This window comes from Dasypus novemcinctus, chromosome X, assembly GCF_030445035.2.
Source record: "Dasypus novemcinctus isolate mDasNov1 chromosome X, mDasNov1.1.hap2, whole genome shotgun sequence".
In the NCBI taxonomy this organism is placed as follows: domain Eukaryota; kingdom Metazoa; phylum Chordata; class Mammalia; order Cingulata; family Dasypodidae; genus Dasypus; species Dasypus novemcinctus.
Window position 1 is genome coordinate 115,353,533 of NC_080704.1, and position 20,505 is coordinate 115,374,037.

General features: G+C 40.5%; 1 protein-coding gene across 6 annotated transcripts in view; it reads left to right on the plus strand.

The window, feature by feature from the left end:
- The first annotated feature begins 748 nt into the window (after positions 1-748).
- Positions 749-20,505, plus strand: part of LOC101436076 (NACHT, LRR and PYD domains-containing protein 12) — a 63,227-nt gene continuing 43,470 nt past the window's right edge. For 2 of the 6 annotated variants that reach the window (XR_009184375.2, XM_058291488.2), the window contains exons 1-2: positions 784-1,131; positions 2,912-2,978. The gene's annotated coding sequence lies outside the window, so the exon portion shown is untranslated. Of the gene's footprint in view, positions 1,132-2,911; positions 2,979-20,505 lie in introns of all 6 variants that reach the window. The other 4 variants (XM_004466334.4, XM_004466336.4, XM_004466335.3 and 1 more) reach the window with 4 other exon arrangements.

Genomic DNA, 20,505 nt, shown 5'->3' on the forward strand with positions numbered 1-20,505 from the left:
GACAATCTTCCATGTGTCCACCTAGGAAATTGCCAAAGATATTCCATTTTCCGAGGGCAGGTCAGGTCACTTGGTATAACAACCAGCAAAGGTTCTGTGTACCATTTTCCACACTCATAACCTTTCTTCCTCAGACTCCCACAAATGCACCCTGTATGAGAAGGTATTGGTATAGTCACTAGTCCAAGTTATCATTCAATCATTCATTTTTTCACTCAATAAATAATTTATTGATAACCTTTGTGTTGGGTGCTGAGGTTCAGTCATGATTAAGACTCGTAGTCATTATGTACAATGGGTTCATAATCTAGAGGGGAAACAATCAACAAATGAACACTTCCCTAATAATAGGAGTTGTCATTGATTGATTGCTTATCTTGTGCTTGACACTATGCTAAGCACATAAAAGGCAGTGACTTATTTAATCCTCCCAGCAATTCTTTGAGGCATGCTCCATGGAACATGAAGGGTTAAACCTTGTGCCTGTGCCCAGACCAGCAGATTCCTTGGGATCTGGTGAGATGCTAGCAAGGCTCTTAGCCCTGGCTGCCTCTGGTTCAGGGTAAACAAACCTAAAATGACCTAGCCCAGTGGCTCGTGAAATTGGGGTTTGACTTGGAGGAATTTCTAGATCTGCACTAGACACCCTCAAAACCACCACCACCGAGGTTTTCCATCCTCCTTTTCCTTTCCCTTTCCCTCCGACCCCCCACTGGCAGCCCCTCCTCCTCTCCCTCCCCCATTTCCAGTTTGGTTCCTCCCTCTGGGCCGCCTCCTCTCTGAGTCACTTCCCCTTCCCGGTCTCAAAGACCTTGGCTCTCTCTCAGAATCCCTACTCCATTGGCAGGAAATAGAGGAAGGGTAAACTGGCGTTGGGAATCAGGTTAGCGCTTTCTCCAGCAAGGATAAGAAATGCCTTTCCCCAGGGGTTCGGTGGGAGGGAAATTCGAGGGAGTTCCTTCAGTCTAAGCGGCTGGCTTCCCTCTCGTCTAAAGGCCCTGGTGCCTGAGCCTGGGAGGCGCAACGCCCCCCCCCCCCCCCCCCCCCCCGCCCCCGGTGTCTCCTGGGATGTGAGGAGAACTGCCGCGGCTGACTAAAACTGGACTGTGAGGCTGCTGTGGCTCTGGCGGGGTAAGCTTTTCGCGCCCAGCTGCAGCGGAGCTGGGGGGCGGGGGTACTACCGCCTTTGGACAGGGGAGCAGGGGGAAGAGGCTCCTGAGGATGTGAACGCGGTTGCAGGCGGGTGGATGTGGGCTGGTGGGTGTGGTGAAGAGGGACGCGTGTGTGTGGAGGGGTATAGAGAGGTGCGTCAGTGGGTAAATCCATGTGAATGGGAATGCCCGTGTTTGTATGTGTGTAAGTGCGTCGGGGTACGTATGTGAGAATATGAGTGTGCGTGAGGGCGGGGGTGTGTGGAGATGCATGTGAGGGGATCTGTGCGCGAGTGCGGAGGGAGAGTGCATGTGGGGGTGCATGCGCGTGGGTGCCTGCGTGTGAGGGGATAGGGGAGCGAAGAGGGGAATGCTATAGTGAGAGTGGGGACTGACAATGTGTGCTGGATGAGACAGAAACGTCAGAGACGCTCTTGCTGACGGACCTAAAACCCAGGATTCTTAATCTTTTTTCGAGGTGGTGGGGAGAAGGAGGACATGGATCTCTTTGAAAATCCGTGGAAAACGATTGACCATTTCCTCGAAGAAATGCACGTGGTTTACACGTAAACATAGAGGCACGTCGGGCCCAGGGAAGGCCTTTCATAGACCCCAGATTATGGTTGAAAGAGAGCAAAAATATCAGATCCGTGACTTTGATATTTGCCATTGTGTCTTTTGTTGTATGGGAGGAGAAATGGAGAAGGTGACTGAGCTGCTGCCTAATCTTAGTGGGGGCTTGTCCTCATCTTGGTGTGGCTTTGAAGCTAGGTTTGTTGTTCCTCTGAGACATGGTGCCCTTAGAAGGACTTGTATAAAACGGGTTTACTCTCTTGTGTAAGGATCCTGTAACGGTGGCTCTTTGACTTCTGGATAAGACCCCCTTGCTGTGCCTTGTGTGCAGGCCCCTCCCTGAGCTGGTTCTAGTTTATCTTGCCTCATATTTTGCTGAAGTTGGAGCTGATAGATTTGTGGTAGCCTCATCTTCATGGTTGTGTGGTATTTTCCCCCAAGGGTCTCAATAGCCAGTGTTTAGTGTGGGGAATATGAATCTAAGATTGGGACTTTATTCAGTAAGTAACTAGAAGGAGACTGGTACACTTGGGTTCTTTTTTTTTTTTAAAAAAGATTTATTTATTTATTTAATTTCCCCCCCTCCCCTGGTTGTCTGTTCTTGGTGTCTATTTGCTGCGTCTTGTTTGTTTCTTTGTCCGCTTCTGTTGTCGTCAGCGGCATGGGAAATGTGTGTGGCGCCATTCCTGGGCAGGCTGCCCTTTCTTTTCACGCTGGGCAGCTTTCCTCACGGGCGCACTCCTTGCGCGTGGGGCTCCCCCACGCGGGGGACACCCCTGCGTGGCTCGGCACTCCTTGCGCGCATCAGCACTGCGCATGGCCAGCTCCACACGGGTCAAGGAGGCCCAGGGTTTGAACTGCGGACCTCTCATATGGTAGACAGACGCCCTAACCACTAGGCCAAAGTCCGTTTCCTACACTTGGGTTCTGAGTCCAACTTTCCCATTAACTAACTGTGACCTTGAACAATTTCCTTAATTTTCTTTTGCCTCACTTTATTTATAAGTTGGGCATAGTAGCTCACAGAGTTGTTGGAGGTATAAATAAGACTATATGAAATTCCCAGTCCAAGTGAGATGTTTAACACATGCCATCATTTCTAAAATATATATCCAGAGAAGACAAACTAAAAATTATGTTATGAAAGCATGGATTAAATTGATTATTTCTTTTGTTGTCTCCTCTAGGCACTCCTAGCTGTGCTGTGCTCAGCCAAAACACTCTAAGTCAATCCTGGAAAGTCACACACCTAGAGTAAGTGGAATTTTGTTTTGAATTCTCTGTGATGTTCAGGTAGATAATGATTAGTTCATTGTCAACTCTCAATCTGGATTGCTGCCTTGTTGCAGCCAGAGCTATCTTTCCCCCTGAGAGACAAAATAGCTTACTAGTTCAGAGCACAGGCCTTGGAATTGCATTCAGATCCCACCTTCACTCTGCTCTACCACTTTCTAGTTATTTAACCTTAGACAAGTTACTTCAACTCTTTAAGAATCATATTCCTTATCTGTAAAAGGGAATAATGGTGATACTTCATATGGGTGTTGTGAGGAGTTGAAGTGATAATGCATGTAGAGTGGCACACAGTTAACTGCCCAATAAATGGTATATTAACAGCAGTGAGGCTGCTAACTACACTGGTCGAAGTGATGCTCTCTGGTGTCTAGTCTGGATAGAGAGTGAAGCCATGAGGGGGGAAATGGGCTGGAAAGAGGAAGAAGTCAGCATGGGAGCTTTTATAAATGTTACATTGAAAACATAGGGGATTACTATATACTTCACCCCCCCAACACACACTTTCCCCCATTAACAACATCTTTCATAGTGTGGTACATTTGTTAGAATTGATGAACACGTATTTATGCATTGCTACTAAGCATGGTGGTCTACAGTTTACATTATAGTTTACACTTTGTGCTGCACAATTTTATAGGATTTGACAAAATGTATAATGCCATGTACCCATCATTGCTATATCATGCAATGACAATTCCAATGTCCCCCAAATGCCCCATGTTACAGCTATTCTTCCCTGCCCCTCCCCTAAAACTTCTGATGACGACTGCCTTTATATCAATGTTACAAAATCTTCCATTACTAGAATAATAATAAGTCTACTTTAGTCCATATTTGCATTCCCACCTTATGTTTGTTTGTTCCCCAATCTTGAGGATTTTGGGATGGTGACGCCTATTCTGCTTCTGATTGAGAGGGTTCTTAGATCACATGGGGCAGACGGATGGAACTGTCTTGCTTACAGTTGTAGATACTTTGTTTTTTTGGGGATGGACGTTGTCCATCATTATCCTCTTATTAGTTGTCCTGCGCAAGTCCAATGAACTGGAGAGTGGGTGTTGCAACTCTGTTGAGATTCAGGGCTCAACCTGCATGGGAACTGACTGAAGGTTTAAGTCTCTGGGACATATATTTAATGGGTAAAATGCTTATTATAGGTTCATGTAAAGGGACAGAAGAACCATATATAGGAAAATTATAAATGAGTCTAACTCTGATACACTGCGGGAATAGGTTATCATATATTCCAAGGTAAGGCCCACCAATGGGGTGCCCATTTCCTGGGGTTGCATGCCCTGCCTATAATGTCTAGATGTCTCTAGAGCCCTCAGGAACACCAGCATGGGTGTTCTAATCCTTTTTTTTTTTTTAAAGATTTATTTATTTATTTATTTTCCCCACCCCCACCCCGGTTGTCTGTTCTCTGTGTCTATTTGCTGCGTCTTGTTTCTTTGTCCGCTTCTGTTGTTGTCAGCGGCATGGGAATCTGTCTCTCTTTTTGTTGTGTCATCTTCTGTCAGTTCTCCATGTGTGCGGCACCATTCCTGGGCAGGCTGCATTTTCTTTTGCGCTGGGCGGCTCTCATTACGGGATGCACTCCTTGCACGTGGGGCTCCCCTACATGGGGGACACCCCTGCGTGGCACAGCACTCCTTGCGCGCATCAGTGCTGCGTGTGGGCCAGCTCCACACGGGTCAAGGAGGCCCGGGGTTTGAACCTCGGACCTCCCATGTGGTAGACGGAGGTCCTAACCACTGGGCTAAGTCTGCCGCCTTGTTCTCACCTTTTGATGAGAATGAGGAGTGGGTCTTTGGAGAACCAAGAAGTAATAAGGGTAGAAAGTTATAGCCAGAGAGTATAGTGGAGTTTAGGAATTCTTAAGTGGAGAAGCTCCATGTGATGGGGTGGCCTAGGACACTAATGGCTGGAAATGGCATGTGAGGTGGCATGTGGTCAGTGGTTGTTGGAAGTGAGGAAATAAAAGAACAGCTAAATTTGTGTGTTGGGTGAGAAATATGCAGACACTGAGGTTGCTTATGGATAGGACAGGTTGGAATGGGAAGGAAAATGGAGCTTGTCCTAAGCCACCACCCTAATTAATGGGGAGCAGTCATTTATTTCATAAATATTTACTGAGCTCTTACTAGATGTCAGGATATATGAAGACAGACAAGGGTCTTGGTCTCATAGAGTTTACAGTCTAGTCGGACTGACAGAAGACATTAATAATCCCACCTATAAAGAGAAAACTACAAATTGTGGTAAGAGTTATGAAGGAAAACTAAGCATGCTGTATGTGCTTATAACAGGGAGAACTGAAGCCTGACTGTAATACCAGGGAAGGCTTCCTGATGAGAACTGAAGACTAATTTGGGCCCATGGAGATGGGTGTGGGTGGGTGGGGGAAGTGTTCCAGGTAGAGAAAACATCATGTGCAAAGGCCTGAAGCTAGAATAAGTACAGCGTATAGTGGATTTGAAGAACTGAAAGGAGTCATCTGTGTATGGCAAGCGTATTAAGCAAGGGGGAGAGTGATGTGAACTGAGGTTGGATGGTAGTCCTCCTTAAGGATTTGGGGCTTTATGCTAGGGGCAATGGGGATACAGTTCTTTAATTGAAAGGTTTTGATTAGGTGAATGATGGGTCAGGTTTCTTTGTTTTTGTATTTTTATCTCTTAAATAATGCATAACTATGTGCTCATTATTAAAAATAATCAAACACCACAGAAGTATACAGAGCAAATTGCAAAAGTCCAGTCTGTATTTGTGTGTGTATATGTATGCATAATATATATACACACATATAATTGATGCATGTTTATATATGTGTGTGTACATACACACACACACACCATTGTACAACTTTTTAAAATTTAAAAATATACAATGGTGATATTTCTATATCCATATATAGAAATTTACCTCATTGTTTTTAAGGGTTACAATAGTATTCCATGTTATGGATGTATAATGAGTTACTTAACTGTTGTCCTGTTGATGGACATTTGAATTGTCTCTAATTTTATATTAATTTTGCAACTTGTGACTTTATAAAATTCTCTTTTCTCTGATATTTTTCTTTTGATTTTTTATTTTTAAAATTATATGAGGAATACATTAATATTTTCTTATAAAAATTTTAAAAATATCAAATTATGTAATAATGAGAGCAAATGCTTATATAGTCCTTACTCTGTGCCAGCAAGCCTCATTCTAAATACTTTATAGCTTTACTCTTTTTTTATCAATTTTATTGAAACATATTAAAAAAGCATACAGTCTGTACAAAGTGTACAATCAGGGTATTTGGTAAAATGAAAAGAGTTATGCCTTCATCACCTCAATCAATATTAGAGCATTTTCATTACTCCAATAATAATAAACAAATACCAGACAAACAAAAAACCTCTATCCCTTAATAGTCACCTCTCAATCTCTATATACTTCCACTTCCATACATAGCTGCTATTTTATTTCCCTCTAGATTATTTGTATTTATATTTTGTATAGATGGAGTCAATATGTAGTGCCTGTTGTCTAGTTTCTTTTACTTAGTATATTTCCTTTTATTACCCTTAATGGAAAATTATATTACTGTACAGTACTGTCCATAGCTTGCTTTGGTTGTATTTTTGCCCAAATATACCCTGATATTATCATTTTGTAACATGAATGTGTATTTGTTCTGTTTTAAAGAAAAACAGTCTTATATATGCAGTATTACCCATGCTCATTTTTCACATGAGGTTTCTCTAAGTTATAGTCTCATGTTACATTTTTTAGCTTTCCTTCTAATACTAATGGGACGTTTGACTTTTCCTTTCACCCACCGTCTCCTTTTCTATTCATTTCCAAAGATTTACAGACGACCCTTTTACTAGTTCTGCACAGATTAACCCTCAGATTTCCATTCTCTAACTTCGTTCTATTTTCTGATGACCTATATTCTGTTATTAACTCCATGAATTTGCCCAGTATATCTAGTTCATGATAGTGCATTCGTACAGTATTTGTCCTTTTGTGTCTGGTTTGCTTCACTCAGCATAATGTCCTCCAAGTTCATCCATGCTGTTATATGCTTCACGACTTAATTTCTTCTTACAGCTACATAGTATTCCATTGTGTGTATATATACCACAGTTTTGTTTATCTAGTCATGGTTTGATGGACACCTGGGTTGTTTCCATCTTTTGGCTGTCGTGAATAACAGTCCTATGAACATCGATGTGCAGATGTCTGTGTGTCACTGCTTTCTGTTCTTCTGGGTATATACCTAGTAGTGGTTTTGCTACCTAGTAGTAGTATTGTCATGTGGCAAATGTATATTCAACTTTGTTAGGGAATGCCGAATAGTCCTCCACAGTGGCTGTACCATTCTACATTACCACCAACAGTGAATAAGTGTTCCTGTCTCTCCACATCCTCTCCAACACTTGTAGATTTCTGGCTTTTTAACAGTGACCATTCAAATAGGTGTGAAATAATATCTCATTGTAACTTTGATTTGCATTCCCCTAATTCCTAGTGATATTGAACATTTTTTTCATGTGTTTAATCGACATTTGTATTTATACTTTGGACAAATGTCTATTCAAGTTTTTTGCCCATTTCTTAATCGGGTCATTGGTCTTTTTATTCCTGAGTTGTAGAATCTCTTCATATATCATGGATTTTTTTATATAGTAGCATTTATTAATTTTTTCTTATTAAAAATTGTTGAAGTATATCATTCATACTTGAACATACATAAACAGTAAGTGAGTAGTAAAAGTCGTGAACTTACAAAACAAACACGCATGATGTCATATAGTGCTTTGATATACCACACTACCAGCAATACCTTGCATTATTATAATTCATTACTAATTATAACAAATGTGTAATAATAATAATACAGGGTGTTACTCCTTTATATTTTACCTTTAGTTCAATATTTCTTTATAAGTTATATATCATGGATAGTAAACCCTTATCAGATACGTGATTTCCAAATATTTTCTCCCATTGAGTCAGCTGCCTTTTCACCCTTTTGACAAAGTCCTTTGAGATGAAAAAATGTTTCTTTTGAGGAGGTCCCAATTATCTATTTTTCCCTTTTGTTGTGTGTGCTTTGGATGTAAGGTCCAAGAAATCACCACCTACCACAAGATCTTTAAGATGTTTCCCTACATTTTCTTCTAGTAGTTGTATAATCCTGGTTTTTATATTTAGGCCTCTGATCCATTTTGAGTTGATTCTTGTATAGGGAGTGAGATAGGGGCCCTCTTTCATTCTTTTGGTTATGGATATCTAGTTCTTCCAGCATGATTTGTTGAAGAGATTGTTTTGTCCTGGTAAAGTAGGCTTGTCAAAAACCAGTTAACCATAGAAGTGAGGGTCTACTTGTGGACTCTCAATTCTATTCAGTTGATCTGCGTGTCTGTCTTTATGCCAGTACCATGTTGTTTTGACCACTGTAGCTTTGTAATATGTTTCAAGATCAGACGGTATCAGTCCTCCTACTTTGCTCTTCTTTTTTTAGGATGTTTTTGGTGATTTGGGTTCCCTTTCCCTTCCAAATGAATTGGGTAACTGCCTTTTCTATTTCTGTAAAGTTGACTGTTGGAGTTTTGATTTGTATTACTTTGAATCTATAAATCAGTTTGGGTAGGATTGACATCTTAACGATATTTAGTCCAATTCATGACACAGAATGTCTTTCTGTTTGTTTAGGGCTTCTTTCATTTCTCTTAGCAGTGTATTGTATTTTTCTGAATACAGTTCCTTTACATTATTGGGAAAATGAATTCCTAGGTATTTGAGTCTTTTTGTTGGTATTGTAAATGGAAATTTTTTTCCTGATTTCCTCCTCAGATTGTTCAGGGCTAGTGTATAGAAACATTACTGATTTTTGCAAGTTGATCTTGCATCCTGAGACACTTTGCTGAGCTCTTGCAGCTTTGTTATAGATATTTGGGAATTTTCTAAATATATGATTGTATCTGTGAATAGTGAGAGTTTTACTTCTTCTTTTCCTATTTGGATGCCTTGTATTTTTTATTCTTGTCTGTTTGCTGTAGCTAGAACTTCTAGCACAATGTTGAATAACCTTGGTGACAGTGAGCATCCTTATCTTGTTCCTGATCTTAGAGGAAAGCTTTCAACCTCTCCCCTGTGTTGGCTGTGGGATTTTCATATAGGCCCTTTATCATTTTAAGAACTTTCCTTCTATTCCTATTTTTGAAGTGTTCTTATCAAGAAAGATGTTGGATTTTTGCAACGGTTTGCTCGGTCGGTAGAGGTGGGGTCTGGCTGCGGACGAGGGGTCGGTCCAGCTCTGGACGAGGGGTCGGTCCCGCTTGGGACGAGGGGTCGGTCCCACTTGGGACGAGGGGTCGGTCCGGCAGCAGACGAGGGATCGGTCTCACAAGGGGTTGCGCGGTTCGGCTGACGGGGTCGCCCGGCAAAGCCGGCGACGAAGGGGTCGCCCGGCGAAGCTGGCGACGAAGGGGTCGCCCGGAGAAGCAGGCGACGAACTGAGGACAAGGGAGGCCAGGCCCTTGTCGGGGGCTCTCAGGACTGGAGGGCGCACGGCAGAAAAACTACCGCGGAGACAAGGTAAACACGCAAGTCCACTTTACTGAGGGAGAGGCAACAGTTTTATAGGGGCTGGGGAAGGCTGATTGGTCGAAGCCACGCCCTGTTCTGATTGGTTGCCAGCGAAAGGTCAGTGGGCGGTACTGGATGGGGGAGGGGTGGTGGTTAGGGATTGGCTGTCGCTGTTGCTGGGGGAAGGGGCAGGGTTTAGGGATTGGTGGCTGCTGTTGCTGGGGTGGAGGGCAGACTGGAGTTTCCCGCCCACACCTGGCTGTTGCTGCTGTCGGGGGGGGGAGGGAAAAGGGCAGACTGGATTTTCCCGCCCACGCCTGGCTGTTGCTGCTGTCGGGGGGAGGGAAAAGGGCAGACTGGAATTTTCCGCCCTGCGCCTGCACAGGGAGAAAGAAGAAGAAGGGTGCCACCCCACAGGCATCGTGTGGTGCTATCCGGGAGGAGGGGCGGCCGCGGAAGCATGGCTGCTGAGAAGGGGAGACCCGAGGGCACTCTGCGCCCATGCCGAGCTTCCTTCAGGGGTGGCGGTGAGTCCGACCAGCCACCCTATTATGGGGGCAGCGGCTTGGCCTGCCGCGGCTGCTCCCCCGCCAGGCCAGCAAACCACACTTCAGCCCGAGGGGTGACCGCAGATTTTGTCAAATGCCTTTCCTGAATCAATTGAGATGATCATGTGGGTTTTTTCCTTTAAGTTTGTTGTTGTTGTTGTTTTGCTAATCAACGGCTCCTTTTTTTTAAACACTTACTATTTTTTAAATATGTTCAAATTTACAGTGAAGTTACAAAAGTAATAAAATACAAACCCCATACAGAGAGTACCAACTTAGCCCCCTACCAGATACCCAGGTCCACCAATTTCAATATTTTGCAACATTTGCTGTATCATTCTATCCACTTAACATCCATCTATCTCAATCCATCTATTTCCCCATCTTTCTCTCTCTATCAACTTCCTGAACTCTTGAGTATAGGCTGTATACATCACGCTCCTTGAATATTTAATACTGCCATGTACATTTGCTAAGAACAAGAATATTCACTTATGTAACCACTTTAAGTACAGTTGTCAAGTTCAGGAAATTTGACATTGATATAAATCTTATATTCTACATTCCAGTTTTTTCATATGTCCCACTACTGTCCCTCCAAGCCTGGTCCCATCCCATCCAGGATCATGTTTTGCATTTAATTGTCATTGTCTCTTTAGTTGCTCTTTTTTGTAAATTGTGGGAACATATATACAATGTAAACTTTCCCATCTGAACCACCCCCTAGGATGCCATTGTGTGGGATACAGCACATTCACAATACTGCAGGACACTCACACCTTCCATTAATAAAACTTTCTCATCTCCCCAGACAGAAATCCTACCTCTTTTATGCATTAACTCTGTATTATCCCAGTCAACACCCTTGGAAACCTCTTTTAATTTCTGTCTCTGTGAGTTTACATATTCTCCTATAATTTCATTGTAGTTACCATGGGGCTTAACTTTTAACATGCTGAATTTAAATAATCTCATTTGCTTTAACACCAACTTAACTTTAATAATACACTCAAACTATGTTCCTATACTTCTCCATCCCCTCACCTTTCTGTACTTCTTGTCACAAATTTCATGTGCATACATTATGTGCCTAATTTTTCATTGCTTTTATACATTTGCCTTTTGGATGTTGTACAAGTAAAAGGTGATTTTACAAATCACAACCAAAACCAATAATGGCATTTCTTTTTCCCATGCTATTACCCTTAACATAGATCTTTATTACATCTATTGTCTATCATGTTTCCCTTGCAACTTGTAGAATTCTCTAAAGCATCTCTTGTAGGGTTATTTTATTGGCGATTAGTTCTCTCATCTTACTTTTCTTAATCTGGAAATGTCTTAATCTCTCCGTATAGTCAGTCAAAGGGGTGCTGATGCAAAATACCAGAAATGGGTTGGTTTCTATAAAGGGTATTTATTTGGGGTAGAAGCTTACAGATGCCAGGCCATAAAGCATAAGTTACTTCCCTTACCAAAGTCTATTTTCACGTGTTGGAGCAAGATGACTGCCGACATCTGCCAGGGTTCAGGCTTCCTGAGTTCCTCTCTTCTCAGGGCTTGCTTCTTTCTGGGCTCAGGGTTCCTTTCTTCCCAGGGCTTGCTTCTCTTTCCTCTGTGTGCTTACTTTCCAGGGCTTGAGCTTAAGACTTCAGCATCAAACTCCTGTATCAAAACTCCAACATTAAGAACCCTTCAACTCTGTCCTTTGCCATGTCTTTTATCTATGAGTCCCCACCCTTTGGAGCACTGCTGGCACAAGAGGGCTACCTGATTACTTAATCAAGTATACCTCTGAGTCCAATATAATCTAATACGCTCAGAGGGAAAGATCAGTTTACAAACATAATTCAATATTTCTTTTTGGAATTCATAACTGTATCTAACTGCTACACTTCCTCAATTAAAAAAAATTAACAAAGCTTTAGATGACATAAGTGTTACATAAATAATATAAGGGATTCCATATACCCCATACTCTCCCCTTCCCATGCTTTTCCCCATATACAACAGCTTTCATTAGTGTGGTACATTTGTTACAATTAATGAAAACATACTGAAGCATTGCTACTAAGCATGGTCTATAGTTTACATTATAGTTTACACTTTGCACACACAATTTTATAGATTTTGACAAAATGTATAATGACCTGCATCCGTCATTACAATGTCATGCAGAACAATTCAGTGTCCCCCAAATGCCCTATGTTACACTTTTTTCCCCCTCTTCCTCTGCTCTGGTGACTACTGCCTTTATATCATTGTTACAAGTTCTTCCATTACTAGAATAATAATGTCTACTTTAGTCCCTATTTGCATTCCCTGCTTTTTTGTTCATTCCTCAGTCTTGAGGATTTGGGGATGGTGATGCCCACTCTGCTTCCAACTGAGAGGCAACTTCGATCCCATAGGGCAGGTGGATGGAATTGTCTTGCTTGCAGTTGTAGATACTCTCTGTTTTTTGGGGTGGGCAGTGTTGCAGCCAACACCTACTCTCCAGTTCATTAGACTTGCCCAGGACAACTAACAAAAGGATGAAGATGGGCAATGCCCATCCTTCAGTTTTTTAATGTGGTGTATTATGTTAATTGATTTCCCTATGTTGAACGACCCTTACATACTAGGAATAAGTCCGACTTGATCATGGTGTATAATTCTTTTAATCTGCTGTTTTAATATGCAAGTATTTTGTTGAGAATTTTTGCATCTATGTTCATTAGAGAGATTGGTTTGTAATTTTCTTTCCTTGTAGTATCTTTATCTGGCTTTGGTGTTAGTGATGTTGGCTTCATAAAATGTGTTCGGTAATTTTCCCTCCTCTTCACTTTTTTGGAAGAGTTGAAACAGGATTGGTGTTAATTCTTGAAATGCTTGGTAGAATTCACCTGTGAAGGCTTCTGGTTCTGGGCTTTTCTTCCTTGGGAGATGTTTGATGACTGATTAAACTTTTTAAATGTGATTGGTTTGTTGAGTTCCTGTATTTCCTGTAGAGTCATTGTAGGTTGCTTTTGCATTTCTGGGAATTTGTCTGTTTCATCTTGGTTGTCTAATTTGTTGGCATATAGTTTCTCATAATATCCTCTTATGACCCTTTTTATTATGTGGGGGCCAGTCATAATGTCTCCCCTTTCATTCCTGACCAGGCCAGGTCAGTAAGGAGGTTGTTTGAGAGGATTGGATCTCTTTAATCCCCTCCCAGCCAATCAGTGGCTCTAGACCCACTAGACTTGGAAGGGTGCGACTCATGGGACACAGCAGACCAAATTTGTTGGCCAAAAGCCGATCAGCCCTAGGCTATATAGCTCTCTCCCCACTTTCTTGGAGAAGTGGGCCCCTGCAGCTCCCTCTGTTCGGGGCTGGAGGACTCAATGCTATCTGCTCCAAGGGTGGGGGGATTGGCATCAACAGCTGCAGCTGTAGCTTTTACTCACAGACCTTTTCTGTTGAGTCTCTTTTTTTGCCTCTCTTTCTTTTGGGTAATATCCTTCCTCTGATGTCCTAAGCCCTGAAACAGTTTTCCAAACAGTTTCTGCTGTTCTTTAGCTCTTTTTCTGAGAATAAAGTGAGCCCCGTGTTGCTCTAATCCTCCATCTTCCTGGAAGTCCCCGGTATAGTTACTCTTTACAACAGTCCAAGAGCTAGGTACTGTTATTTTCCCCATTTTACATATTGGGGATACTGAAGCACAAAGAAGTCAAGTCACTTGCACAAGGTCATACAGCTAGAAATTCTTGAAAATATCCTCTTAATCAACTCATTATCCCCCTTCACTCCTACTCACATCCAATACTCCACCCCAAATTTAACAGATTTTATTAATTTCATTTGTACCTTTACCTATATTAAACACATACAAACTATTTTGTTTAAGTTGATGTGTTGGTTTGCTTTTTACATAATAGGTTAATACTATGTCATTCTGCAACTAACTTCTACCTAACATGTGTCTTTGGCTTTTTCCATGTCTTTATTTTTAATTACTCAGTGATATATAAACATTTTCATTGTAAATGTTTGAAATAATACACAGGTATAGAGAGAGCTAATCTTGAAACTTTTTGTGGTGGTTTGGAGCTATGCACCCCAGAAAAACATGTTCTTAAACTCAATCCATTCCTGGGGGTCAGATCCTGTGATGAGGTTACTTCAGTTAAGGTGTGGCCCAACTCAGTCAGGATGGGTCTTAAACCTATTATGGGAGTACTTTATAAGCAGAATGAAATTCAGACAGATAGAAAGAAAGCCACAGAGGGAGCAGCCAGAAGCTGAAAGTCAATGGAACCCAAACGAGAAGAGAGAGGCTGCCATGGGTATTGCTGCTTGACAGAGGATCCCAGGACCAAGGATCACTGGCAACCAATTGCAGAATGTCACTGTTTGGGAAGAAAGTATCACATTGATGTTGCTTTAATTGGGACTTATCCTGGCTCATTTGTTTGAGCCAAGCCAATGTGTGGTATTTGCTATAATCATGAGGAAACTAAAACAGATTTTGGTATCAGGAGTGTGGGATGCTGTTATTGCAAATATTTTAAAAATGTGGAAATGACTTTAGAATTCGGTAATGGGTAGAGGCTGGAAAAATTATTAGGTGTTTGAGAAAGCTTGGGTTGCTTTGAAGAGACTACTGATAGAAATATGAACACTAAAGTGAAGCCTTAGAAGGAAATGGTGAATGCGTTGTTGGAAACTGGAGGAAAGGTGATACTTGTTAAAGTGGCAGAGAACTTGGAGAGTAATTGTGTTCTTATGTCAGATTTTGGCAAAACTTGCAAGTGATAAACTTGGATATTTAGTTGAGGAGATTTGTAAGCTACGTACGGTCATTGCAGCCTGGTATCTCCTTTTAGCATATAATGAAATGTAAGAGGAAGGAGATAAGCTGAGAAATGAACTTCTAAGCACAAAGACACCAGAAATTGATTGATTGGAAAATTCTGAGTCTATCCAGATTAGTGTCTCTGAGACTAGGGCTAGAAGTGGCTCTATCAGGGATCTCTCTGAGCTTCCAGAAAGCAAGTTCCTGGAGAGTCATGCTCCATGTGAGAGTTAACTGAACATGGATAGTCAGCTACTTCAGTGGAAGTGAGGGTTGGAAATGCAGTTCTACAGGAAGGATCTGTGGAAAGTTCTTCTGTCTAATGGCTTGGATCCCAGTGAACTGTACATAAAGCTGATAAGTTTTTTGTGAAATCTGTATGAACAGAACCACTGCCAGCCTGGACTGAAAGTGATAGAGGAGTGATGAATTGAAGGAAGAATGACTTCAAGGGTAGAACCATGGAAGCTGAGGTCTGGACTGAAGAGATCTCTTCAGGCCAAGAAGTGGCCCCATCCACGTGTGTGGAAAGGAGAGATCTGCCCCTGCACTTGGAGGGGGAGGTCATCTGCCCTAGCACTTAGAGGGACGGGCCTTGTTCCCCATTGTTCAGGGGGAGTGCTGCCACCCCAATGCTTAGTGATTGTGGGTCATGTGACCCGTGGTTTGCAGAGAGCCTGGCCACCATTTCAGTGCTCAAAGAGGGTGGGGCTTGTGTCCCAGGATTTGCTGAGAACTTGGCTGCCATCCCGATGCTTGGACAGGATGTTTGTATTAGTCATCCAAAGAGGTGCTGATGCAAAGTACCAGAAATCTGTTGGCTTTTATAAAGGGTATTCAGTTAGGGTAAAAGTTTACAGCTACAAGGCCCTAAAGAGTTCAGTTCAAGGCTGCTTTCTCACCAAAGTCAGTTGCCATGTGTTGAAACAAGATGGTCGCTGATCGCTGCAAGGGTTCAGCCTTCCCCTCCGGGCTTCCTCTCTCTCAGCTACAGGCTGGCATAGGACTTGTCTCTCAGGGCTTCCTCTCTCTCCTTACATAGGGCTTGTTTCTTTTCAGGCTTTCTGTATCAGTCTCGGCTCTCTTCCCAAGGTCAGCTGCAAACTATCAGGTAAATGCCTCATCTCTCCCTGGGGCTTTAGCTGTTTGAGCCTTCTCCTTTCAGTCACATGGCAGGATCAAAATGACAAAGTTCTCTCTTCTGTGTGTCTTCTTGAGTGAGTGTCCACCAAGGGGATGGAGACTCAATTTGAGTTCTACCTTACTGACATATTCCAACCGGAAGCCCTAAATTCATTTTATCAAGTAAACTTAATCAGAGGTGCCTCACTGAATTTAATACAATGATAGGGTATCACACCCAGAGGATTAGATTAATTTATAACTTAATCTTTCTCTTTTTGAGATTCGCAAAAATAACCCCAAACTCTCACAGGATGGAACCGTCATGCCATTGTTTGGGGAGAGCATGGTCAATGCAGAAGTGCTTGGAAGGGATGGGCTGCCACTCCATCAAGCATGGAGGACAAAACCCAAAACCCATCGATGGCTCTCAGACCTTGAAATCAAATAGAGTTTGTCCTTCTGGGTTTTGGAGTTGTTCATGACCCATTACCCATGTTTTCCTTCCAATTTCTCCCTTCTGTAATTGGAATGTCTATACTATGCCTCTTCCTCCTATATATATTAGAAGCAGATAAATTGTTCTCTAGGTTTCCCAGGTTCACAGACAGGGGAATTGTACCCCAGGATAGACTACATCCAAAATTGATTTTGATGAGACGTTGTACTTAGCATTGTTCCTGAAATGGCAGTGCTTTTGGGATGTCGTGATGGAATGAATGCATTTTGATTGTGGAAAAGGTATGTATTTTGGGGGTCCAGAGAGTGGACTCTGGTGGTTTTGAGTTTTGTATCCCAGAAAAACATGTTCTTAAACTTAACCCATACCTGTGGGTGTGAACCCATTGCAAGTAGGACTTTTGATGAAGTTATTATAGTTATGGTATGACCCAACTCAATTAGTATGGGTCTTAATCCTATTACTGGAGTCCATTACTAGCAGAATGAAATTCAGATAGATAGAAATAAAGCCACAAACGGAGCAGCCAGAAGCTGAAAGTCAAAGTAACCCAAAAGAAGAGGGAGAGACCAAGAGAGACTGCCATGTGCATTGCTTTGTGACAGAGGACCCCAGGACCAAGGATCACTGGCAGCCAGCTCTAGAATGCCTGTCTTCGGGAAGAAAACATCATCTTGATGAGGCCTTATTTGGATTTCTTCTAGCCAATAAATTCCCATTTTTTAAGACAATCCACTGCATAGTATTTGCTGGTGCAATGAGGAAATGAAAACACTTGCCTTTTTCACTTGCTCCTTACTTGCTACCCACAAAAAAAGAAAATGCCAGCAATTTGGTTGATGTCCTTACTCTTCGATTTATATGCATTTTATACAAAAGAATAAGTACTTTACACACATATATGTATTATCATTTTACAAACTTGACTCCTTATTCATATTGTTATGTAGCTTTTAAATGTCTTTTTAAAATTGATTTACTTATTCACATGATTCAGCAAAGGCCATCATTGCTTTCATTATTGATTCCCTGCTTTCCCCCAAAACATACCAGTATATACTATTTGTCTTCACACACACACACACGTGTATATATATATATATATATATACTTGAGGAGTATATACTATTTTTAGTGTTTTTTAATGATAAGTTGCATCATGCGGTATTATTCTGCTACTTCTTTCATGCAACATTATGTCTAAGTGAGCATTTCATGGTCGTACATACACATCTACCTTGTTTTTTTCACTGTTGGCTTGTTTTTCTAATGTAAAACTTGCTGCAACAAATATCCTTGTACATGTCTCCCCCTTTCCTTTCTCCACAGATTTTTGTTTTTATTTTATTTCTTGATTAAAATTTTTATTGTGGTTATATATATATAATAAAATTTGCCATTTAGCCATTTTTAGTTTACTATTTATTGGTATTAATTGCATTTACGATGTTGTGCTACCATCCATTACCAAAACTTTTCCATCACTCAAAACAGAAATTCTGTCTTCCTTGCGCAGTAATACTCTATTCTTCCTCCCCCAAGCCCTTGATAACCTATATTCAACTTTGTTTCTCTATGAATTTGCTTGTTCTGAATATTTCGTATTTCATATAAGTGGGATTATACACTATTTATCTTTTTGTATCTGGCTTCTTTCACTTAGTATAATGTTTTTGAGAGTCATCCATGTTGTAGTATGTATAATAACTTCTTTCCTTTTTATGGCTGAATAATATTCCACTGTATGTATATACCACATTTTATTTATGCATTAATTTGTCGATGGATGCATAGGTTGTTTCTATTTTTTGGCTATGATAAGTAATGCTGCTATGGGCTTTGGTGTACAAGTATCTGAGTCCCTGCTTTCAATTATTTGGGATATATATCTAAGAGTCGAATTCCCAGGTCCTGTGATAATTATATGTTTAAATTTTGAGGAGCCGCCAAACTGTTTTCCCTGGTGGCTGCACTGTTTTACATTCCCCACCAGCAATGGACAAGAGTTCCAATTTCTCCACATTCTTACCAAAACTTCTTATTTTCCATTTTTAAAAATAACAGTTGTTCAAGTGGGTATGAAGTAGTATCTCATTGTGGTTTCCTCTGATTGGTAAATGCTACCTTTAATTAATACTAGGTTCTTATATACCAATAGGTCTGTTTCTGGATTCTCTATCAGATTCCACTGATCCATTTATTTATATATGCATCCACACTATACTATTTTCATTTCTATGGATTTATATGATTGATATCAGGCATTGAATGAGCCTTCTTTTTTTCTTCTTCAATTTTTAAAATTTTGCACATTTTATATGGATTTTGAAATCAGTGTATCATATCCATGAAGAATCTTACTGGCATTTTTGTTGGCATTGCATTGCGTTTACAGGTTTAACTGGAGAGAACTGGCATCTTTACATTAGGTAGTCCTTCTTTTATGAATAAACATGGTATGGCTCTCCATTTATTCAAATCTTTATTTAAGTCCTGTTAGTAATGTTTCAGGAATTTCTCTGTAAATGTCTTCAATATATCTTGTTTGATTTATTTCTAGGTACTTTACACTTTTTGTTGCTGCTATCAATGAGATTTTTTTCTTTCATTTTGTAATTATGGGTATATGAGAAAACTTTTGATATTTTAATATAAAATTGTGTCCAACAAACTTAATTCTTTTTCAGTACTAATAATGAATAGTTTATTCATTGATTCTCTTGGGCTTTCTACAGGCAAACAGGTTATGTGAAAATATTGATAGTTTTGTCTCCTTTTCTTTACCCATATACCAGATTTGTTTTTCTTCTCAGTGGACTGCCTAGGACCTTCAGGATGATGATGAAGAATAGCAGTGATATCAGACACCCTTATTTTAGCCCTCCCTTTAATGGGAATGCTTCTAGAATTTCATCATCAAGTATGATGTTTACTGTGGGTTTCTGACAGCTACCCTTTACTAAGTTAAATAAGTTTCCTTTCATGTCTTCATTTCTGAGGCTTTTTAAAAGCAAAATGGATGTAGAATTTTATCCATTACTTTTTCAGCACTAACTTGAATATATAATTTTTCATTTAAATTGTTAATATATTACATTTCATTGATAGATTTTTACAACCTTTCTATTAAGAAAATGTTCAAACATATGCAATAGCAGAAAGTACAAATAACCCAGTTCCAAAGCCATAAACATTTTGCCATATTTGTTTCATCTATTCCTTTCCCCACTTTTTTTCTGGAATATTTTAAGCTAATCATGAACATCATGTGATTTTACTCCTAAACATTTCAATCTTCATCACAAAAATTATAACAAAAAAGACATCTCACACAGTCACAATGCTACTATCATACTAATACCCAGTTCATATTCAGAATGTGCCAATTGTTTAAAGTTCTACTTATTGTATTTGGTTATATCTTTTAAGTTTTTCTTTTTTTTAAGTCTTTCATAAGGTGAAACAGCACAGCACCTCCATCCTTTTATTTTAATGCTATTGGCTTATTGAAGAAACCTGACTGCTGTCCTGTAGAGTTTTCCACATTCTCGATTTAGCTGATTATTTCCTTAAGGTGTTGTTTTACTTGTTCCTTTATTCTCTGTATTTCCTGTAGATTGGAAGTCAAAGCTAAAGTATTGTAAGTTTCAGGTTCTATTTTTTGGCCAGAATATTTCATGGTTGGTGCTATGTACTTTTATGTACATTATATCTGGCTGTCTCACTTTTAATGATACTAAAAGTGGATTCAGGTGGTGGTAGTATATGCGCTTCATTGTGAAGTTCCTCATCATCCTTTTACCTAATAACTTTACCGTGTATTTGATAGCTATTATATGAATCAATTATTTTGTTAGATATCTCAGTCATTATTTTCTAATCCAATCATTCTTTCAGCATTTGTTAGCTGGAATTCCTCTGTATCAAAGAACCATCCCTCATCTACTA